This window comes from Bufo bufo, chromosome 2 (assembly GCF_905171765.1).
Source record: "Bufo bufo chromosome 2, aBufBuf1.1, whole genome shotgun sequence".
Taxonomy (NCBI): domain Eukaryota; kingdom Metazoa; phylum Chordata; class Amphibia; order Anura; family Bufonidae; genus Bufo; species Bufo bufo.
The window spans coordinates 541743254-541768961 of NC_053390.1; the positions used below are offsets into that span (position 1 = coordinate 541743254).

Genomic DNA, 25708 nt, shown 5'->3' on the forward strand with positions numbered 1-25708 from the left:
GCCACCACCATGCTTCACTGTGGGTATGGTGTTCTTTTGGTGATGTGCAGTGTTGTTTTTGGCACCAAACATATCTTTTGGAATTATTGCCAAAAAGTTCAACCTTGGTTTCATCAGACCAGAACACCTTTTCCCACATGCTTTTGGGAGACTTCAGATGTGTTTTTGCAAAATGTAGCCTGACTTGGATGTTTTTCTTCGTAAGAAAAGACTTTCGTCTTGCCACTCTACCCCATAGCCCAGACATATGAAGAATACGGGAGATTGTTGTCACATGTACCACACAGCCAGTACTTGCCAGATATTCCTGCAGCTCCTTTAATGTTGCTGTAGGCCTCTTGGTAGCCTCCCAGACCAGTTTTCTTCTCATCTTTTCATCAATTTTGGAGGGACGTCCAGTTCTTGGTAATATCACTGTTGTGCCATATTTTCTCCACTTGATGATGACTGTCTTCACTGTGTTCCATGGTATATCTAATGCCTTGTAAATTCTTTTGTACCCTTCTCCTAACTGATACCTTTTAACAATGAGATCCCTCTGATGCTTTGGAAGCTCTCTGTGGACCATGGCTTTTGCTGTGGGATGCGACTAAGAAAATTTCAAGAAGGACCGACTAGAGCAGCTGAACTTTATTTGGGGTTAATCAGAGGCACTTTAAATGATGGCAGGTGTATGCTGACTCCTATTTAACATGATTGTGAATGTGATTGCTTAATTCTGAACACAGCTCCATGTCCATTATTTGCTTTCTTCCCTCCACCTAAAAGATTTCAGTTTGTTTTTCAATTGAGTGGTACAGTTTATAGGTCACATTAAGGGTCCATTCACATGTCCGTAACGTGTCTTGCGGATCCGCAAAACACGGACACGGCAAGTGCGGACAAGAATTGGACATGTTCTATTTTTTTCGGGAACGGGAATGTGGACCCGGAAATGCGGGTCCGCATTCCCGAAGGCGGGGCGCACATTCTGCGGCCCCATTGAAATGAATGGGTCCGCAATTCCGTTCCCCAAAATGCTGTGTGGGGGAAACTACTGTGTGGGGGCAGTGTGCGGCAAACTACTGTGTGGGGGACACTACTGTATGGGGGCTGTGTGAGGGAAAACACTGTATGGGGTAGTGTGGGGGACACTACTGTGTGGGGGAAATTTCTGTATGGGGCAGTTATGGAGGAAACTACTGTGTGGGGGCAGTGTGGAGGAAATTACTGTATGGGGCAGTGTGGGGGAAATTATTGTGGGGGCAGTCTGGGGGAAATTATTGTGGGGGCAGTCTGGGGGAAATTATTGTGGGGGCAGTCTGGGGGAAACTACTGTATGGGGCAGTATGGAGGAAACTACTGTGTGGGGGCAGTGTGGAGGAAATTACTGTGTGGGGGAAACTACTGTATGGGGCAGTGTGGAGGGAACTACTGTGTAGGGGCAGTGTGGGGTAAATTACTGTGTGGGGCATTGTGGGGGATATTACTGTGTGGGGGCATTGTGGGGGATATTACTGTGTGGGGGCATTGTGGGGGAAATTACTGTGTGGGGCATTGTGTGGCAAATTACTATATGGGGACAGTGTGGGGGAAACTACTGTGGGGGGAAGTGTGGGGGAAATTACTGTATGGGGGGAAACTACTGTGGGGGGGAAGTGTGGGGGGAAATTACTATATGGGGCAGCGTGGGGGAAATTACTATATGGGGGCAGTGTGGGGGTGTTGCTATTGGGGAGGCACTGTAGGGGCAATTCTATTATTTTTGGGGACACTATACAGGGATTATTGCCTGGAGCACAATAGAGGGTGTTATTATTACTGGGGGCACTCTAGGGGACATTATAACTGCTGTAGACACTATAGGGACATTTGGGGTAATTTATCAAACTGGTGTAAAGTTAAAGTAGAACTGGCTTAGTTGCCCATAGCAGCTAATCAGATTCCACCTTTCATTTTTGACAGCTCTTTTGGAAATCCAGTTCTACTTTACACCAGTTTGATAAATTGTCACAATTTTTTCAGCAGTATAGTACCTGGGGCATTGGGGGGCACAACATTGAGGGTGGCAGCAGGATGACACTGTGAGGACACCAGCATAGTGAGGTTGATGGAAAAACTGAGAAATTTAACGTGTCTGTATTTCAAACTCTGTAGAGACGAGATGTGGCTGAAATAATTTGGCATGGTGGTCTAATGGAGGAGAAGAGGAAAGAGAAGGTCTTCATGACAGTAGACGTCCCTGGATGTAAGAGGTATGTGGTCAAGTATTGAGGTGCCAGAGAAAGGACCCACCCCGGGTGCCAAACACCGTGGGCACGCCACTGCCTGGTCCTAAGCAGCCTGTGGATATCTTTCCTGATTTCTCTCAGGGTTAGTTTCCTGGCACAAATGCTTTTGCTCTAGCAGCTTCTCAGTTCACATGAATAGTGTTTTTCCTGGGGAAAATTAATTTTCCTTGCCACCAGCTTCTGCCAGGCTCACAAGCTATAGCTTCATCCACAGCCCGAGCCAGACTGATCTCTAAATTAGATAGAACTAACCAAACAGGGGTGTGGCCAGCACATGACCCTGGCGACTATACCAGAATGCTGCCAGATGTTACCTATTTGCTTTCCCATATTGAGCCCTGTGGGATACATAGCGCATAAAATAAATTACATTAACCCTTTTAGCAATAATTAACCCTTGCTACGGGGGTGCTAAAGTAGTAGCATTTTGTGATTTCCTGCCCACATATTCTGTTATGGATGACTGATGCTAGAGCAGAGGAGGAGCAGGAGAAGCAGTAGCTTATGATGACAGTGATGATGACAACAGTGACCATGTACTAATTATGGATGTGGCCTGGCTACTAGAATGCCAACAGGGAGGAGGACAATCTTGCTCAAATTGCTAGGTAGTTCTATTTTATTGCATGAGCCTGTGATGCCGCTTCAAGTGCTGAAAGAAATTCGTTGTTACTACATTTGTGCCTAAATGGACACATCTTATTCTCTAACTGCAGAGCTTGCATACCGATTTTGTTGGTGGGCAATGCTGTGAAAAATTCCCACATGGGAGATGCCCACACAGGCTTGCCCTAGGTCTGATAGCTTTTATTGACCCTACTCCAACAACAACCTGTTCCCGAGCTGATTAAAATAGAATCAGATTTGCTCATGGCAGGTTTTTTTCCGATAAGCTCTGCTCTTGGTCGCCACCACCACTCATCTCCTCTTATGTCATTACCCTGATCCAGTTTCCAGGTCCTGCCCATCAAACAACCATCATCATTCCTGCTACTTTTCTCAGACTTTGATATGTCATGGACACCACCTCATAATTCCCACCTCTATATATGCTCCTAGTGCCACTATCACCACAGCCACCAGCTTCCCTACCATGACCATGGCTACAAGTGCCACTCCTACCACCACCAACAAGGCTATACATTTAAGTCATTATTCTCTCCTCCTCCGCCTGCAGTCCAAATGCTGACTTTACACTGACTTTGCAGAGTGTTGTCTCTAAGGAGAAAAGAAGGCACAACACTAAGAAAAATTAGTGAAGGCATAAATTATGGAAAATCCATCTTTAAATTAACTGTTATACAGAAGGAGCAGGAGGAATGCTCTGAACACTGGCTTAAAGACATGGTGTTAAACTGAGAGGTAACAACAACTTTCTTGGACTGAGATGATGAGTAAGTCACACAGTCCATAATGTCTTCTGCTTTCTTCGCAATAATATGACGTTGACTACCAAAGGCAAAGGACAACTATGCTCATAAACAACCAATAAATGTTTCCCTTTATACTTACTATATCATTGACCCAATATCACTATTATTGGAACCAATACTTAGATATAGAGATCAAAACTAATCACAAATCATAACTCCACCAACAAATGTATTTAAATAATCATCAATTTTATTAGGTACTACTGGAGTTACAAAAATCTGGCCTCCCATAAATTAAGAACATTTAAAATCCTTCTCAGACTTTGGGTGTATGGTAGTTACAGTTCATACATATAAAGGTGCAAGTGCAAAAATACATATGGGATAGTATAAACAATGCATACAAAGAGTGCTATCCTGTCCACAATATATGGAGGTCACAGAGTCAGACTTCCGACCCTGGGTCTCACGGACATTACAGAGCACATGGCCATACATCAATATCATATCGTTAGCATAGAGCCTAGCATACTGACCCAAGTATCTACCACACCACCTTCAGACTGTGCAGAGTATGTTTCCCTCTGGCACAGTCTGACGGTGGTGTGGTAGATACTTGTGTCAGTATGCTAGGCTCTATGCTAACTGCCATACATCAATATCATATAATGTGCTCTGTAATGTCCATGAGACCCAGGGTCGGAAGTCTGACTCTGTGACCTCCATATATTGTGGACAGGATAGCACTCTTTGTATGCATTGTTTATACTATCCCATATGTATTTTTGCACTTGCACCTTTATATGTATGAACTGTAACTACCATACACCCAAAGTCTGAGAAGGATTTTAAATGTTCTTAATTTATGTGAGGCCAGATTTTTGTAACTCCAGTAGTACCTATTAGTACCTATAATTGATGATTATTTAAATACATTTGTTGGTGGAGTTATGATTTGTGATTAGTTTTGATCTATATATCTAAGTATTGGTTCCAAAGGACAACTATGGTCTGCTACTGCTGGCAGGACGGCAGGTGCTGACAGTGCCGCTGCTGCTACTACTTCTGCTACAGCCACCCACATTCCCACTGATAAATTACATGGTACAGGTGTTTGAATTTACATTACCCCATCCATTGCCACTCCATATTTTACTAGATATTTTATATTTAATGCTATTCATATTAAAAAAATTAAAAAAATCTGAGGTCACACAATCTATCCACAAAAGTACACTGTATTTTTGGACAGGGTCCAGTACAATATAGCTGTGATGCAGAACAATACGTCAGGCACAATAGTCTCTGATCAACTGAATTTAATAAATTAAATTGATTGAAAAATATCCAGTACATGATACGGTAACTGTGACGCAGAACTATATGTGAGCTGGGTAGTCTATAATCAACTGAATTTCCTTAATAAACTTTAAAACGTATTTTTTTTAAGATGGTCAAGTGGAGAAAGAGTCTGGTTGGTAACTTTGACGCACACCAATATGTCAGACACATTAGTCTAAGATCAACTGAACGTTTTTAATAAACTTTGAAATAGTAAAAATAAATGGTAAATTAGACAGAAATACGATTGGTAACCAAAGCATACCAACAAGTCAGGTTGATACAATAGTCTGATCAACAGAATTTTTTTAAATAAACTTAAAAAACTTCCATACACGAGCAGTAACTGTGACGCACATAAATACTTCAGGTACTATAATCTGTGATTACCTTAATTATTTAAAAATACACTTACTTTTTTTAATGGACAGGGTCGATGACAATATATGAGCAGTAACTGTGACACACACCAGTACGTCAGGCAGCAGACTATCGGCACCAGAATTAATACTATAAAAAGCTTATTATGTGATGAAGACTGGGGTGATCCACATTATTAAAAATGAGATGTATAACTTTCAATGCTGCACACTAGCACTAACATTCTTAAATAAATGACTCCCGTCTCTAAAACTCATCTCTCTGTGAAAAGATTATAAATGGCTACGGTGTTCTCCTCACTGTGAAATATCCTCTCTAACATGAAACTAGCTGTATTGAGTGTAAGATCTTTTTATATTTTTATCTACCAGAGATCCTAACCCTCCAATGTATAAACCCAGAAAATCCTGGCTGGGATGGTATAGAGTGCTTATAACATGGCCACTAACTTCCCAGCTATAGTCCCTTATGTTTGACTAAAGCTCAATGCATGGCATTATGGTCGAGCCTGCTGGGATCCACCTTCTCCATCCTCTCATCTTTCCTCTATTCTGGTATGTAAAATAAGTGATTCATTCAAGAAGAATCACCAAAAATTGGATTTGCTAGAAACCAATGTGTTGGAGAAATTTGTAACTTATTTGATTTGTGTAGAATCTCATTTCTCATCGATACTGCACTTAGGGGTGGAAAAGAAATAGTGTGTGCCATGCTTGTATGGGCAACCTTTGTGTATCATCTAGGGCAGTGGTGGCGAACCTATGTCACGGGTGCCAGAGGCAGCACTCAGAGCCCTCTCTGTGGGCACCCACGCCCTGAAAAAAGTCTATGGTGTACCAATATGCCTTAGACTTTTCCTGCCATTCATCAGTGCAGGGCACGATGTGAACGGCACGGGGCAGCGCATTGAATGTAGGCAGGCTATTATAGCTAAATGATAAAGTAATAGTATAGATATAGTATACTATATTGGACTGTAGTTTTCAGGTTAAATTGCCATGTTGGCACTTTTCGATAAATATGTGCGTTTTGGGTTACAGTTTGGGCACTCAGTCTGTAAAAGGTTCGTCATCACTGATCTAGGGCATGTGTTATATCTGGGACATATGGTTGCAAGCATACTTGAAATGGCAGACAAAAGGTAGCCCCAAATGCAGTATGAACAAAGGGTGCCATTTTGAACTTTTTTTTTGTTATTGAAGACAGTTTTCCAGTTTTCATTCTTGTATGGGTATATGCATATATTCATGTATCATTTTATGTACATTTCTCTTCTAGTTTATACTACAGTAGATATGCAAAAGTACACATATACTAAATGTGTTGAGTATTGTAATAGTATTCAGGGTATAGGTTGGATGTGTGCTCTATGTAGGTTACACTAATACATGTAAGAAGGGTTTCTTCAGGGGCAGACAAGATTTTTTCAGGTTCCTTTAAGATTACAAAAGGTTGAGAATGTCAGGATCTGAATAGTTAAAACGGACAGTACTATAGCTAGTATTATTGGAGGTAGTTTGAACCCTTCCCCTTACTTATGTCTAGCATCAAAGAAAGTAGAGAGGTGTGTGGTCCAGGGTTATATGAAAAATATGCAGAATAAATAAAGAACAATCATTTCAGCTTGCTGACATTTATGCAGTAGGGTAACCACAGCTCCATCTGCATGTGTAATAGCACCTAGATCACAGGTCAATTATTTGTCTTTATTAGTGTGTCAGTTTTTTTTTTTATTGTTTTTGTTTTTCTCATTTTTAATCTTGGTGTTCCTTTGTTTTTGGTGGCAATACTATTTATTAAAAGTAAGATCAGCCAGGGACATTTCTTCAGTACATTGCTTAAGGGGATTGTCCACGTTTGGGGGCCTGACCCACCCAGGTAAGCATACTTACCTCCCCACTATCGAGTTTTGCCTCCTTCGGTCCTCCACGGCCACACTTTAGTCCTGCATGTCATGTGTCCCCCAGCACCCATTGACGTGATGAATGTGGAATACATCACCCTATGGCCAGTTATTGGCTGCAGTGGGACACCTTACCCTCATGAAACTGGATGTTGACAGGTGGGACCAGAGTGGGTCAGTGGCAGCAGAGGACTGTAGGGGTCTGAACATAGTGACAGAGAGCAGGTAAGTATGTTTCCCTCTGGATGTCTGGTGATGTGGGGCCGAAAGGCCACTGAACATGGGCAAACCCTTTAAAGTCTAAATTCTATTGTCAAATAATATGTACAGATATATTAGGATGGAGAAAAAAATAAAATAAAATATATATATATATATTATATATATATATATATATATATATATATAAAATATATCATATCCAGTGTATTGTCAAGGGGTCTGTAACTTACCAGCACACTGTTGTTTTAATGAATATCCCGAGACTCCAGTGGCCAACAATGAATAACACATCAATACCCACAAGACAGAATATAGCCGCCATCACACACCTGGTACCTGGAAAATCAAATCTTCAATTTAGTCATTTTAATGTCTGACAAAACAATTAATCAATTTTATTACAATAACACTTGGTCTGTACAAGGAAAGGAAATATATCCTAACTTGAACCTCAGGCAAGACATGCGACACCAAAATGTATAAACTGTCAAGTCTTCTTCCTGGTTTAATAACTTTTATTAATGGTATGATAAAGGATATTGGCTTAGAGTCTGTTTATTAAATATCCTGGTATTGTATGTGTCAATATTTTTATGTTCTGTCCGTACAATGTGTTCTATTAATGCTCTAGATTTTCTATCTTTACAAAATACCTGAGAGTAGGAAGACAGATTGTGGATGCCCCCCCGACCCCCCCTTCCCCCCCGAACCAGAAAACGCTCTCAGAAAAACAGATACACTGTGCAAGTGCAAGGTCTGAGAGGCAGTGCATGACTCAACACAATGAATTTTCCACTCTTTGGGGGAGATTTAGCCCACTCTTCTGCACTGCCGGAGGATGTGACTAATTTATGACGAAGCGGCAGGCCTCATCATAAATTATGTGCACCGCTGGCCGTCCATGCGCCAGAGTGAAAGCTACAGCAGGTCTGAGCTGCTGAAGATTTGTGTCTTCCTTTCACTAAAACATTGATGCACACCGTCTGCTCCAAAAATCTGTTGAAAAAGTGGTGCAAATTGGAGCAATTTGGTGCATCTAGGACAGGCATCCTCAAACTGTGGCTCTCCAGCTGTTGTAAAACTACAACTCCCACAATGCCCTGCTGTAGGCTGATACCTGTAGGCTGTTCGGGCATGCTGGGAGTTGTAGTTTTGCAACAGCTGGAGGGCCACAGTTTGAGGATGCCTGATCTAGGATTTCTGTGCGGTTTCAAAGGGGAGGGGTTTAGTGGGAAGGGGGCTGGGCCTCACACGAAAAAGCAGGGTCTAAAACACTGGCATAAAAATCTGTCTCAAAGTAAGCCAACCAATAGTTGGTATAGAGTCAGAGAAAAGTGTCTATCCCTGCAGCAGATTTATCAGAGCCCCTGTGATTAATCTGGTGCAGGTCTAAACAGCCCAGGTAAGCTTACGCCATTTTTAGGATTAGTAAATCTAAACCATGAGCCTTTCATCTAGGCCACACTCCTTGTCTAGTAAGTCACAAATAGTGTCCAAAACACACAATTAATGTGGTGCAGCAACCCAGGGGAATTGCAGACAGGATGGATATTGTAGTGGACAGTGGTCCAGTGGCAGTCACAGTGGCCAGGCTTCTATCCACCAAATCTCCTTTACTCCTGGGGCTGGTGCAGTGATGAGGGGGATGGTTTTGGATTGATTGGAATAGTGGTTCACCTTGTGCATACCCTGTGGAGGTTCTCCTCGCTAGTGGAAAGTAGGATGCCCTTGGTCTAAGGCCTCATGCACACAACGTGGTATGGGTCCGCATCCGAGCCGCATTTTTGTGGGTTGGATGCAGACCCATTCACTTCAATGGGGCCGCAAAAGATGGCAGACAGAACTCCGCGTGCTGTCCACATCCGCACGCGGAACATGTCCTATAATGGTCCAAGGATCACAGACAAGGATAGGACTGCTGTATTGTGGGTTGGACATTCCGTAAAATGCGGAAAGCACCCAGCCGGTATCCGTGTTTTCAGGGCACGGTCGTGTGCATGAGGCCTTGGTTTATAAAATTGATAGGTAGGAGGCTGAGATGAAGTTGAACAAGTAAGGCTACTTTCACATTAGCGTTTTGGCTTTCCGTTTGTGAGATCCGTTCAGGGCTCTCAAAAGCAGTACAAAACGGATCAGTTTTGCCCTAATGCATTCTGAATGGAAAAAGGATCCGCTCAGAATGCACCAGTTTGCCTCCGTTCAGCTTTTGAGGCAAACACCAAAACACTGCCTGCAGCGTTTTTCTGTCCACCATGTGGTGCGGAGCAAGACGTCCTGACACACAATGTAAGTCAATGGGGACGGATCCGTTTTCTCTGACAGAATAGAAAGCGGATCCGTCCCCTATTGACATTCAATGGTGTTCAAGACAAATCCGTCATGGCTATAGAAGACATAATACAACCGGATCCGTTCATAATGGATGCATGCAGTTGTATTATTGTAACGGAAGCTTTTTTGCTGATCCATGACGGATCCACAAAAAAGGCTAGTGTGAAAGTAGCCTATGTTTTTTTTTTTTTTTACTTGGCAGCAAGTTGCAGAACACTTTCTCACAAGATGAAGGTATACATTCTTACAAGGCAGATTCCAGCAATGGTCTGAAAGGTCTGTCGAGTCTCACTGTTACTTGGGTGCAGCAATCTATTTCTCCTGATACAATTCCTCTGCTATGCAACTCCAGCGGGGGGTGCACAGAAATCTCAAATTGCTGCTCCCTACAGCTGCAAAAGATGTTAAGCCAGGCTGGAAACCTAAGGCTTAGGTCTACACGGCAACATTTGTCGCACCAATGTCGCGCTGCAATTTTTAGAATGGTAGTCTATGGTGTCGCAGTGTCGCAAAAAAAACCCCATTCAAGATGGATTTTTCTGCGACTGTCATGTCGCAGTGCGACACCATAGACTACCATTATAAAAATTGGCGCGCGACATTAGTCTAGACCTAGACTAAGGCTTATTTCACATGAGTGATACAGAATGAGTCAGGGTCTGTTCTCTGCAATTGCATTCAGGGTTTTGTTTTTTTCCATGCAGGTGCCATTAGAACCTCAGGGCTCATCTTCGGCATTCTTCTAGGTCTTCCAAATATTTGTTGGATGAGTATCTTACTCATATGGACACACCCGTAAGGTATGTATTAAACGATGGCTTATTTTTATTGCTGCTGGGACAATTTATTACTAACAAGCTACTGGCTGCAGTAACCTCTGATTTACTAATAGATGGCCATTTCTACTGTGGAAATCTTTACTGACATTGTACCACCCTTTACTAGATGTCTCCTGGTCACAAATTAGTATCTGCACTGTGTATTGTCACTAATATTCATCTACAGGAAACACTAACTCAGAAATGTCGCTCCTCTTTTATGACCTTAGTAGGCACCATCAATTCTTGGGCCACCGTCACATGGATGTATCCGATTTTCGGTCTGCAAAAACTGATCTGTTAAAACGGATACCTTGCATGGCATTCTATTGTATTCTCATTCCTATAACTAGAAAGAACCGTTCTGATCTACAAATATGGACAAGAAAAGGACCTACGGTGAGATTCTAGGCACTAAAACGGACTGTGGAAGAATTCTTGAGATCTGACACTCATGAGAGCAAGTCACTGTCATGTTTGAAAGTAGGCATTAACTTGTCATCAGGTAGGGAATATTTTGTTCTTTCTTTTTTGTCTTTTCTTTAAGACCTTACATGTTATAACTTGTACTTTCATGATGTGTAAATCTGGTCACTTATTGTGATTAGGATAGTTTATTATACCAGTGCTGCTCTTCATACCAGCTGTTTACGTCGAAATCTGTGTATGTGGACCACTAATGTTACTGAAAATGCACCAGTGGTACACGTTTATAATCTAGATCTGTTTTTGATTACTGGTTTAATATAAAAAAAAGTATGCAAAAAATGTAAATGATAAATAGGCCTGTTGTGACAATGCGGTTAACTGATCGTCTATTTATAACCTGCTTTTTAGGTCTCATGCACACAACCGTTGTTGTGTTCCGTTCCGCAAAATGGGGTTCCATTGTTCCGTGATCCGTTTCCGTTTTTGTTTCCGTGTGTCTTCCTTTATTTTTGGAGGATCGCCCGACATGAAGGAAAGTAAAAAAAAAGTCTAAGTCAAGTTTGCCATGCAAATGATAGGAAAAAAACGGACGCGGATGACAATCTTGTGTGCCTCTGCATTTTTTCACGGTCCCATTGACTTGAATGGGTCCGCGAACCGTTTTTTCCGTGAAAAAAATAGGACAGGTTATATTTTTTTGATGGACTGGAACCACGGACGCGGATGACAAACGGTGCATTAGCCGAGTTTTCAACGGACCCATTGAAAGTCAATGGATCCGCAGAAAATCACGAAAAACGGAACGACGGACACGGAACACAACAACGGTCGTGTGCATGAGGCCTTATGTTTAGCATTGATATATAACACATCCAAGTACACAGAATGCACTAACCCTCATTCAGAGAAATACTAGTCAGGTCTGAATAAGGTCTTCTGGATTGTTAGCTCTATCCTGCTTAGTTAAAGAGGACCTTTCACCTGGATATCCTTAATCCAATTATTATCCTACCTTATAGTGCGGCCCCCACTGATGTCTTGGCAATTTTTTCTTCTTCTAAAGAACCTCCCATTCGTCCGCTGTGGTCCCCGTATCTTTTGGTGCCTCATATGCTAATGAGGCGACTCGGTTATACTAGGCGTGGACTTGTATTTCTCCTGGGCGGGGTTATCTTCTCCCTGGCTGTGAGCTCATCCAATCAGAGCGCCCCGCTCTTAGCCAGGAAGAAGGAGCTCAAGTTCTCGCGAGAATCGCAGCTCCTTCTCCCGCGAAAACTTCGGCATATGAGGCGCCAAAAGATACGGTGACCACAGCGGACGAACGGGGGGGGGGGGGGGGGGGGGTTCTTTAGAAAAAATATTAAAGTGCCAAGACATCAGTGGGGGCCGCACTATAAGGTAGGATAATAATTAGATTAAGGATAGCCAGGTGAAACGTCCTCTAAGTTGAAGGAGAACTTCCTTTTTAATCTTTTTAACTGTGCTCTATTTGTGCAGTTTTCCACCCCCTTCTGGTCCTCAGCTGTGTCATGTCACCGACTCTCCAACTGACAGTGGGGGACATTTACTAAGCATGTTGCACCAAAAAGAATGGGGTTTTTATATGCGCCAAATATATTAACTGTTTTCTGCAGAATTTTCACTATAGAAAATGCATCACGCCCGAAATGAGCTATAAATGTCAAAGTGGGCGAGGCTATCAAATTGGCGGATATTATGCCTCATTTATCGTCAGAAATGGCTCAAATTGTTACAGACATTTAAGCCAGCTTATGTGGTGGTGTTTTGTCAAAAAGTCGCATTTATGAAAAGAAAACCAACCCGTCATGGGAAGAAATGACAGTCACGTAAGTACTAAAGCAGGATGATATAAATGAGCTAGACAGCAGGGTTTTGTCAGTAAATTGTCATTCAACAAAAACAAAACAACAACAAAAACGTCCCGAGTCTGAGACAAAAGTTGCAATTTACCACTGGAAATGTCGAAAATATGCTTTAAATGTTGCAAGTGTGGTCTGGCAGGGGTGTCTGAAATGGCTCATTTCGGTTGTAAAAAAGTCGCAATTTAAGGCCTCCTGCACACGACCGTTGTGTGCACCCGTGGCCGTTGTGCCGTTTTCCTTTTTTTTCGCGGACCCATTGACTTTCAATGGGTCCGTGGAAAAAACGGAAAATGCACCGTTTTGCAGCCGCATCCAAGATCCGTGTTTCCTGGCCGTGAAAAAAATATGACCTGTCCTATTTTTTTCACGGCCAACGGTTCACGGACCCATTCAAGTCAATGGATCCGTGAAAGAACACGGATGCACACAAGATTGGCATCCGTGTCCGTGATCCGTGGCCGTAGGTTAGTTTTTATACAGACGGATCCGAAGATCCGTCTGCATAAAAGCTTTTTCAAAGCTGAGTTTTCACTTCGTAAAAACTCAGAACCGACAGTATATTCTAACACAGAAGCGTTCCCATGGTGATGGGGACGCTTCTAGTTAGAATACACTACAAACTGTGTACAAGACTGCCCCCTGCTGCCTGGCAGCACCCGATCTCTTACAGGGGGCCGTGATCAGCACAATTAACCCCTTTAGGTGTGGCACCTGAAGGGGTTAATTGTGCTGATCACGGCCCCCTGTAAGAGATCAGGGCTGCCAGGCAGCAGGGGGCAGACCCTCCCCCCCCCCTCCCCAGTTTGAATATCATTGGTGGCCAGTGCGGCCCCCCCCCTCTATTGTAATAATAGGTTGGTGGCCAGTGCGGCCCCCCCCCTCCCTCTATTGTAATAATTCGTTGGTGGCACAGTGTGCGCCCCCCCCTCCCTCCCTCTATTGTAATAATTCGTTGGTGGCACAGTGTGCGCCCCCCCCCTCCCTCTATTGTAATAATTCGTTGGTGGCACAGTGTGCGCCCCCCATCGGCCCCCCCTCCCTCTATAGCATTAACAACATTGGTGGCCAGTGTGCGGCCTCCCATCTCCCCCCCCCCATCATTGGTGGCAGCGGAGTTCCGATCGGAGTCCCAGTTTAATCGTTGGGGCTCCGATCGGTAACCATGGCAACCAGGACGCTACTACAGTCCTGGTTGCCATGGTTACTTAGCAATAGTACAATAGTAGAAGATTCATACTTACCTGCTGCTGCGATGTTCGTGTCCGGCCGGGAGCTCCACCTACTGGTAAGTGACAGGTCTATGCGGCGCATTGCTAAATGAACTGTCACTTCCCAGTAGGAGGAGCTCCCGGCCGGACACGAACATCGCAGCTCCCAGGTAAGTATGAATCTTTTACTATTGTACTATTGCTAGTAACCCGCTGCCACCAATGATCGGGGGGGGGGGGGGGGGTGGGTAGATGGGAGGCCGCACACTGGCCACCAATGTTGTTAATGCTATAGAGGAATGGGGGGCGCACACTGTGCCACCAACGATTTATTACAATAGAGGGAGGAAGGGGGGGGGGGGGGGCGCACACTGTGCCACCAACAAATTATTACAATAGAGGGAGGAAGGGGGGGGTGGGGGGGGGCACACTGTGCCACCAACGAATTATTACAATAGAGGGAGGAAGGGGGGGGGCGCACTGGCCACCAATGATATTCAAACTGGGGAGGGGGCGGGGGTCTGCCCCCTGCTGCCTGGCAGCCCTGATCTCTTACAGGGGGATATGATAGTACAATTAACCCCTTCAGGTGCGGCACCTGAGGGGTTAATTGTGCTGATCACGGCCCCCTGTAAGAGATCGGATGCTGCTAGGCAGCAGGGGGCAGTCATGTACACAGTTTGTAGTATATTCTAACTAGAAGCGTCCCCATCACCATGGGAACGCCTCTGTGTTACAATATACTGTCGGAAATGAGGTTTCACGATCTAACTCATATCCGACAGTATATTCTAACAGAGGCGTTCCCATGGTGATGGGGACGCTTCAAGTTAAAATATACCATCGGATTGGAGAAAACTTCGATCCGATGGTATAAAAGGGACTCCAGACTTTACATTGAAAGTCAATGGGGACGGATCCGTTTGAAATGGCACCATATTGTGTCAACGTCAAACGGATCCGTCCCCATTGACTTGCATTGTAATTCAGGACGGATCCGTTTGGCTCCGCACGGCCAGGCGGACACCAAAACGACTTTTTTTTCATGTCCGTGGATCCTCCAAAAATCAAGGAAGACCCACCGACCAAAAAATATGTTCGTGTGCAGGAGGCCTTAATGCTATTGGCGGTAAAATGTTGCAAAAAAAGGCAGATAATCAAGTTTATATTTTAAAAAGTCACATTTTAAAAGTGGCGCACGCCTTTTGATATATGAGGTGAAACAAATCACCACTTTTGATTTGTAATATTAGTATTTTTTTGCTGCATATTACGCCATTATTGATAAATGTCCCCCAGTGTCTGCTGTGTGAACAGGAAGTCAGTTTCTTTTTTTTCCTATGACCGCCTTGACGCCAGTCTCATAAGATTGAACTGAGAAACGGACTTCCTGTCCACGCATAAGATGGAGAGTCAGAGTGTCAGTGACATGATAAAGCCGAGAACCATAAGGGAGGGAATAACTCACAAATACAGCCACAGGGAAGAAAATTACCTTTACTTCTATTTACATCATACACCTTTCTAACAGGCCAGAGAATAAATTTTTTTTTACAAAAAATGTAAGTGCTTCTTTAATTATTTCCAGCTAGTCTGTTTACTGAGGGGTTGTTTCTGCTTTGCACAATCCTGTGTGGAAGGCTACCATTTTTATAAAAGGAGCAGAATGGGTAAAAAATACTCACTTTACTGATCCTCCGCCGCTGCCGTTCCACCACATACCGGGCCCCTGCTGGTGTCTGCTTCCTGGTCCACTTGTCGTGTGGGAAATGCCTGGCGATATCTGCTCAGGCTGAGGCGATTCACCGTTGTGGCCAGTGATTGGCTGGGCAGGCATCTTCTGCCATTTCCTGTATATCACGCTAGGACCAGGACGGAGAAACCAGCCAGTAAGGGTTAGAAGGGCAGTGGTAGTGGATTGGTGAGATCTTTTATTTTACCCATTTAATGCTCAAAGAGTTCCCCAAAGATAGGCTTGCCCGAGTTAAACCTCCAGTGATCAGTTGTAATATGTGTGGTGATTTCTCCTGAAGTGCCACCACAGGGGACATGCATTTTCAACAATCCAAGATACAAAAAAGAAGGAAGGGAACTTTTAACAACACGGCAATGTAAAAGAAAGATCCTAAAGCTAATGTGAATGACCTAAGAGTGGAAGGTATGTGACCCCCACTCATTTCAGAGCAATGACATCACATGAATGTATCATTTTTGTACTGCTTATCTTCTTCTGGAATGTATTAAGGGATTACATTGTATCAGTAAAGTAAAGTTTAACTCTTTTATTGCTCAATATTATTTAGAATATATTTAGTCTTTTCGTGGGATATGTTTAAAGGGAATCTGTCACCATGCCCTCCCTATTTAACTGTTTGCATAGACACATAGCTGTATTTCACCTGATTAAAATAAACTTTTCTTTTGTTGATCTGAGGCTCCGTTCCTTAGTTATGATACTTAATATGCAAATTAGGCCTTTGGTGCAATCAGGGCATCACCATTGCTCTTGTTGCATACACGCTCCCCTCCTTTCTGTGGCCAAGCCTTCCCTCTCTATGTTGCCACTGCTTGGCCCTGTCAATCAAAGCAGCTAAGGATGGGCTGGCCACAGAAATGAGTGGAGCTTAGGTGAAACAAGAGCAATGGTGATGCCTTCATTGCCCCAAAGGCATAATTTGCATATTAAGAAAAAGTATCATAACTTGGAAACGGTGGTGGATGGTGAGTTAAGTAGTTATATTTGTATTGTTAGCTATTTCTGACCATTTTTTCTCTCCTTTTTAAATATTACAGCAGAAAACCCCTTGAATGGTAAAATTAGGGAACGTTTTCTGATTTGTGAAAGATAGAGGAGAACAGGAAGGCCACTGGGTCACTCTGTAATCCTGGACCATCAATGAAATACTTCTACGTAGTGCTCAAACCCCTTCAGCTGGCAATACATATTATAGTAAAGTAAACCAAAGTAGTCTTTTTTGGTGGGATCAGTGAAGTAATATTTATGGGAATCTTCCAACTATCCCTTGATAGCAGATATCAGAGGAAACAATGTTAGATTTTAGGAGTCTGATAGTGGATCTTTACCCTCTACCCATGGAGAAGACATGCATCCTGGGCAATTCCAAAGAGATTTAATAAAACAGGAACATTTTGACCAGTTTGTTTCACTGTCCCATTGAGATTGTGTTCCCAAACTCAAATTTAATGTACGGTATATAATGGACAACATATGGGAGCAAAAATAGATACTAGGATTCAGGTCCTTTTTAGACAAAACATTTGTAGGAGAGGACATTTTTGGTAAACTTTGTATTGCTACTGAAGACAAACTAGTTCTGGATCTGTAACAGGATGTATAGTCTGATTAGTTTTATAGATTTTTTAATTTTTTTTTATTAACCTTTGGTTTAAAGGGGTTGTGCAGGCAGTCTATATTGATGACCTATGCTGAGGGTAGGCCATCACTAAAGACTGCCTGCACAACCACTTTAAGATGCATAGAAGGGAATGAATGGAACACACACAAGCGCATATTACATAGTTCTACAAACATATTTTTGTTCCATAGACAATTTATATGTCATGGATGAACGGGGAGAGCATAAGGAATGTAGAAAGAACATGCCTTGCGGATATTAACAGATTGAAATCAAAGTAAATATTTATTGGTCTACCACCAGGAGAGGGGTGTTTTATCTTTGTAGTCAACCACCTGTCAAATATGTTTTGGGTTATAGAAGGGTCTCAAATTCCTCAGTCTATATTTTACCATTAATTAGTAGCTTAGTGCAAAGACAGCTTGGTTATGTTACTTGCCTAATGAATTCATGTAATGGCTTTGCAAACAAGCGGCAGGCATGAATTATGGGTATTTGTCATATCTTTTTGCTTTGCTCTGTTATAAAACCACATTTTAAGGACTTGATTTCGAGCAAAATGAGTAAATGCTCGGCATGTGTGCTTTACTTTATTTAGATTAATCAGAGCAATAAATGGCTATTTTTCAGAAAAAACATAGGAGCAGATTTACTAATCCTAAAGATAATGTAAACTTAGACAGGCTGTCTAGACCAGCAGCAGATTTATCACAGGGCTCAGGCTTGATGATAAATCTGCAGCAGGGACAGGCACTGTTGTCTAACTCTATGCCAGCTATTGGTTGGCTTACTTTGAGACACCCATTGGACTCCTAAACCCATGCTTAGCACAGATGTAAAGGAAAAAAATCCAATTTATGCTCAATCTTTTCCCATGAACTATGCATCAACTCAGCTCCTCCTGCTCAATAATATACTGCCTGCAGACGGAACCATTCATTTCAATGGTTCCGCAAAAAAAAAACGGAATGTACTCCGTATGCATTCCGTTTCCGTATTTCTGTTCCGTTTTAACATAGAACATGTCCTATTATTGCCCGCAAATCACGTTCCGTGGCTCCATTCAAGTCAATGGGTCCGCAAAAAAACCGGAACACATACGGAAATGCATCCGTATGTCTTCCGTTTCCGTTCCGTTTTTTGCTGAACCATCTATTGAAAATGTTAAGCCCAGCCCAATTTTATCTATGTAATTACTGTATACTGTATATGCCATACGGAAAAACGAAACAAAAACGGAAACACAACGAAAAAAAAAAAAACGGAACAACGGATCCGTGAAAAACGGACCGCAAAACACTGAAAAAGCCATACGGTCGTGTGCAATAGGCCTAAAGGTGTATACCTAGCCACTGGGGCTTATTACCTAACATGATTTACAAATTTGCAATAGCTAAAATATAACTTTTATTGTCGTATATAAAGCTGTGAGCACTAAATAAATTGTATTAAAATAACTGTTCGCTGCGTACAGATTTCTTTTTGCAATTGGTGCCTAGAGGGGAGATGTGCACTCTCTCCACCCCACAGCAGCGATACTGCCAGCCTTATAACAATAGCCAGTGAGCCCACTGACTTACTGAAAGGATCTGGACTGACTACCATCCACTAACATGCTTATAAATAAAGCTGAACTGAGCTGTACGCAGACAAAAGCATCTAAAACCTAGACCTGCCCCCCGACATGTAGACCATAGGAAATACAACTCACCTACACCCTATTCGTCCTTTGATCCCATCATAGGGCATATGGGAGGTGGCTCGATGATGTCCTGCGCAGGTGCCAGCTGCGCACAGACTCAGAAAACTAGTGAAGGCAAGAAAACCCCCTACTGAGCCTGCGCACAGACTTAGACCTAGAAACAGATTCAGAATCGCAAGTGCGCATGTCCTGCGCAACCAGTAGATGCCGACGGACTTAATAAAGAAGGCAAAATCGGGATCGCTAGTTCGGGGAAGGGTGGTAACCATACAGTGACCTAACCCAGAGTACACAAGTGGTCTATAACATGAGTCAACCATGCCCACATTGGTCAGAACAAAAAGGAAGAATACAAGAAATGTAGAAAAAATTAATGCATCTTATGTGAACTCCTACCGAACTTTGACGGAAAAGTTTGGGTTCGAGTTCGGTGTTCGGGCATTTAAAAAAACTTGTTGAAAGGCTGCAGAACAGCCAATCAACAAGCTTTTAAGCTGTGTGCCCTTAGAAACCATCACAGCCATGTCTACTAATGCGATGGCTGTGATTGGCCGGTGCATAATGTGACCCATCCTCTATATAAGCAGGATCACGTGTAGCACCGCCCATCAGCTCTCAGTAGTGAAGGGACAGAAAGCAGGCAGCTGAAGTGAGGGACAGTGTTAGTGTGCTTATTTTTGTGGGTGCAATACACCATCTTTGCACCCCTGACACAGAAAGCTAATCCTAAATCTGGCTGTTAATTCTGTGGGTGACCTACAGCGTTTTTTTTGTGGGTGCAATGCAACATTGTACTTTGTACCCCTGACACACAAATATAATAGTTAATCCGTCTCTTAGTTAGATGCACGTCATATACCCATTTATTGTGTGACGTACACCTGCACTGCATACGTGACTGGGAAATTGATATAGTTAATCCGTCTCTTAGTCAGGTGCGCATCATATACCCATTTATTGCGTGAAGTACACCTGCACTGCATATGTGACAGGGAAAATAATATAGTTAATTTGTCTGTTAGTTCAGTGGGTGACCTCAAAGAATGAGGAGAGCATCAAATAAGGGACGTGGCCCTGGTCGTGGTGCTGCTGGGGTTGGTGGAGCTCCTGTTGCAAGGAGAGGACGTGGTCGATCTGTGCCAGCTACATGCCCAAATGAAACACCTTCCTCAGGTGCACGTAGGCGACAGAACGTTCAGCGATATTTTGTAGGCCCGAATACCGGTGTACAAATGGTGAGGCCAGAACAAGTAGAGGCGGTAGTAGATTGGGTGGCTGACACTGCCTCCAGTTCCTTCACATTGTCTCCCACCCGGTCCCCTGCTGAAAGCGCAGAATTGGGACCAGCAGCCCATGGGGATCTGTCTTTCACCTCACCCCCTTGCAAATCAGCCAAGCAGTCTGAGCCCCAAGTCATGCAGCAGTCTCTTCTGCTTTTTGATGACTCTGCTGACAGGGTTTCCGAGGGCCGGCCACATAGCCCTGCACCAGAAGTGGAAGAGATTGAGTGCACTGATGCACAACCACTTATGTTTCAGGATGTGTGACATGGGAGGACCACCGCAGCACATCTCTGATAATAACAAAACACAGGTGCCAACTGCGGCGGCTTTCTGCAGTGTGCAGACCGGCAAGGAGAGCAGGGGTGAAGAGTGGGTGGAAGATGATGTGGAGGATGATGAGGTCCTAGACCCAACATGGAATTAAGGTCATGCGACTGACGCGTGCAGTTCGGAGGAAGAGGTGGTGGTCACACAGCAGAAGAGGGATCAGGGTGCAAAAGCAGAGTGGCCATCACCTAGCCAGTACGCCTGCTACTGCCCACCGCACCCAGGGACTGAGCACACCAAAGCCAGCTCCAAGGAGTTCCCTAGCGTGCCAGTTCTTCAGACAATGTGCTGATGACAAAATGCGGGTGGTTTGCATGCTGTGCAATCAGAGCCTGAAGAGAGGCATAAATGTTCTAAACCTTAGCACCACCTGCATGACCAGGCATCTAAATGCAAAGCACGGGCTGCAGTGGAGTAAACACCTCAAAAACCACAAAAGATCTCAGGCTCCTCCTGGTCCCTCTTCTGCTTCAGTCTCAGCATCTTCTCTGGAGTGACAGTGGCACCTGCCACCCCACAAACAGGGGATGTCACCGTCACCAAGGATCTCCACAATGTCCCATGGAAGCATTCAGCTGTCCATCTCCCAAACACTGGAGAGAAAGAGGAAGTACCCCCTACCCACCTGCGATCCCTGGCCCTGAATGCCAGCATTTCAAAATTCCTGGCCTTTGAAATGCTGTCATTCCGTCTGGTGGAGACTTTTAAAAAACTTATGGCGGTGGCTGTCCCACAGTACGTGGTTCCCAGCCGCCACTACTTTTCCGAGCGAGCAATCCCCGCCCGGCACAAACAAGTGGCGGACAAAACTAGGTGTGCACTGCGCAACGCCATCTGTGGCAAGGTCCACATAACCACCGATACGTAGACCAGTAAGCACGGGCAGATACGTTATATCTCCCTAACTGCACACTGGGTAAATGCAGTGGCGGCTGGACCTGAGGCAGATAGCAGTTTAGCGCATGTCCTTCCGCCACCGAGGATTGCAGGACATTTCTCTTTGCCTCCTCCTCCTACTCCGCTTTCTCCTCTACTGCCTCCTCATCTGGTTAGCGTAACACCTTCACCACCAACTTCAGAACAGCTAGGGGGAAACAACAGCAGACTGTTTTGAAACTCATCTGTTTGGGTGAAAAACCCCACACCGCGCAGGAGCTGTGGACGGGCATGGAACAACAGACCAATGAGTGGTTGGTGCCACTGAGCCTCAAGCCCGGCCTGGTGGTGTGCGATAATGGGCGAAATCTCGTAGCATCTCTGGGACTAGCCGGTTAGATGCACATCCCTTGCCTGGCACGTGTGGTGAATTTGGTGGTGCAGAGGTTCCTGAAAAATTACCCCGATATGTCAGAGCTGCTGCAGAAAGTGCGGTCCGTCTGTGCGCGCTTTCGGCGTTCTCACCCTGCTGCTGCTCGCCTGTCTGCGCTGCAGTGTAACTTCGGCCTTTCCGCTCACCGCCTCATATGCGACGTGCCCACAAGGTGGAACTCCACCTTGCACATGCTGGACAGACTGTGCGAGCAGCAGCAGGCGATAGTGGAGTTTCAGCTGCAGCACGCACGGGTGAGTCACTCTGCGGAACAGCACCACTTCACCACCAACGAGTGGGCCTCCATGCGGTATGTGTGTGCCATGTTGCGCTGTTTCGAGTACTCCACCAACATAGCCAGTGCTGATGACGCAGTCCTCAGCGTTACTATCCCACTTCTATTTCTCCTTGAAAAAACGCTTCGGGTGATGATGGAAGAGGATGTGGCACAGGAGGAAGACGAGGAGGAAGAGGGATCATTTCCACGGTTATCAGGCCAGTCATTCACAAGTAGTTCGGAGGGTGGGTTCCTGCACCAACAGAGGCCAGGTACACAATTGTCCAGCCACAGCACAGTTCTGGAGGAGGAGGAGGATGATGATGATGAAGAGGAACCGTGTTCACAGCAGGGTGGCACCCAAAACAGCTCATGGGCGTCACTGGAGCGTGGCTGGGGGGATACAGAGGACCTTGATACACCTCCCACAGAGGACAGCTCGTCGTTACCTTTGGGCAGCCTGGCACACATAAGCGATTACATGCTGCAGTGCCTGCGCAACGACCACCGAGTTGCCCACATTCTATCCAGTGCTGATTACTGGGTGGCCATCCTGCTGGATCCCCGCTCCAATGTGCTGTCCTTAATTCCGTCACTGGAGCGTGATCCGAAGATGCGCGAGTACAAGTGCATGCTGGTAGACACGCTGCTGATGGCATTCCCACCTGACTAAGTGGAAGCACATCCGGGCATGGATCCCACAGGACTTATCCGTACCTTGTGCAGAATAGACAAGTATACCAGCCACACCCAGCCATTGTTATACTCCAGTGCACATTCTCTTTGTTTTCTTTTTTATATTTCCCAATGTTTTGGGGTCTTCACAAATTTATTAAAAAAATTAAAAAAAATAAATAGAAAAATTGTGTTGGCTACTTCCTCCTCCTCCACCACCACCGCTTCCACCTACACCACCACGCCCGCCTCCTCCTCAACCTCCTACTCCACTTTGACCTCTGCCTCCTTGTTCAAGATCATTATTTTTTACTTTTTTTAAAATTCTATGTTACTTTAATTTATTTCCCTATCCACATTTGTTTGCAGGGCAGCTGTCCTGCTCTTATCCCTATTTTGCTTCCCTTTTGCAGCCCTCTAGCCATTTCTAAGATTTTTTAGAGCCATTTTAGTGCCCCAAAGTTCGGGTCCCCATTGACTTCAATGGGGTTCGGGGTCAAGTTTGGTTCCCGAACTTTGCGGCGAAGTTCGTCCGAACCCGGCGAACCTGAACTTTCAGGTGTTCGCTCAACCCTATTTGTCAACTTATAGTGACCATCGACAGAGAGCTACAAAAATGACGCAAACGTAAAGCCTTCATTGAGGTCATTTGGACTGACTATCTAGTCTGTAAATCCACTTTATTTCCTCTTGCAGTAGAAGTTTGTCTAAATTCCCTCTTACCTCAAGTGATTTCTTACAGATGCCCCAAAAAGAGAGACATTTGGGATCTCCTGCATGGCATTGTCTCACATGTCTTGATATATTCGTATCAGCTTTGGTGTTAATGCTGCTTATATGCTGGTATATTCTCCGCCTAAATTCTTGGGTGGTCTTCCCAACATAGATCTTTTTGCAAGGACATTGAGCTGCATAGACAATGCCTGCTGTTTGACAGTTTATAAACTCTCTGATTTGGTATTGTTTGTTGTCAGAGGGATTGACAAACTCTTTCATTTTCTAGAGAAAAGGACAGAAAGTTCATCTACGACAAGGATGTGTGCCCACCACCTTCGATTTTAACCAGGTAGTTCTTCTTGGCTCTGACTGAAAAAGACTATGGACGAGAATGTCTTTGAGGTTTTTACCTCTTCTATGTGTAATACTTGGTCATGTGGTTATCACATCTCTCAAATCATTATCTGCCTGAAGTACTTATTCAATATTTGGTACACTTTTTGATTCTGAGCATCAAAGGTTCCTATACAATTAATGAGGTGTGAGGGGAGTGTATAGGAATCTTTGATGCTCAGAATAAAAAAGTGTACCAAATATTAAATAAGTACTGGCATGTACTTCAGGCAGATAATATTATAGATAGATATATAGATAGAAGAGGTAAAAACCTCAAAGACATTCTCGTCCATAGTCTTTTTCAGTCAGAGCCAAGAAGAAATACCTGGTTAAAATCAAAGGTGGTGGGCACACACCCTTGTGGAAGATGCACTTTCTGTCCTTTTCTCAAGAAAATAAAAAGAGTTTGTCAAATCCTCTGATGAAAAAACAATACCAAATCAGAGAATTTATAAACTGTCAAACAACAGGCATTGTCTATGCAGCTCAATGTCCTTGCAAAAAGATCTATGTTGGGAATACCACCCAAGAATTCATGCGGAGAATATAAGCAGCATTAACACCAAAGCTGATACGACTATATCAGACAATGCAGACAATGCCATGCAGGAGATTCCAAATGTCTCTCTTTTTTGGGCATCTGTAAGAAATGACTTGAGGTATGAAGAGGGAATTTAGACAAACTTCTACTGCAAGAGGAAACGAAGTGGATTTACAGACTAGATAGTCTTAGTCCAAATGACCTCAATGAAGGCTTTACGTTTGCGTCATTTTTGTAGATCTCTGTTGCTGGTCACTATAAGTTGACTAACATTTAGATACTTTCTTGTAAGATATCATGAAGCCATCGCCTGTTCATTTTAATTTTTTTTTGTAGGAGTTCACATAAGATGCATTAATTTTTTCTACATTTCTTGTATTCTCCCTTTTTGTTCTGACCAATATGGGCATGGTTGACTCATGTTATAGATCACTTGTGTACTCTGGGTTAGGTCACTGTATGGTTACCACCCCTCGCCTTTTATCATCATATATATCTTATAATCATTCATTAGCCATTTATTTGTTTTATATAAACAGTACAATTTGTGTCACTTTTCTATAGGCCTTACTATTTAGGGTACTTTCACACTAGCGGCAGGGTACTCTGGCAGGCTGTTCCGGCGGGTGAACAGCCTGTCTGATCCGTCCTTCCGCTAGTTCACGTGTGCCCCCAGACTGCCACTCCATCCCCATTGACTATAATGGGGACGGGGGTTGAGTTCCGGCGGCAGCACGGCAGCGCACACCGAGAGGCAGCCGGACTAAAAGTACTGCATGCAGTGTGAAACTAGCCTAAATCAACAGGGTCATATTTAGTCACACATCACACCCACCAATTTTTTATGTGATATTATACATTCGATGTTCAATCAAATGTCACTCTATATGCACTTTTCTTAACTGTCATGGCTATTCTTCAATGTCGCAGCTGGCACCTGCGCAG

The 25708-nt window shown here is 44.0% G+C and overlaps 1 protein-coding gene across 1 annotated transcript in view; it reads right to left on the reverse strand.

Annotated features, from left to right (window-relative positions):
• RBPMS (RNA binding protein, mRNA processing factor) overlaps positions 1–25708 on the reverse strand; it is a 229292-nt gene that overhangs the window by 8518 nt on the left and 195066 nt on the right. The window contains 1 exon segment of the mRNA XM_040418043.1: positions 7721–7826. The gene's annotated coding sequence lies outside the window, so the exon portion shown is untranslated.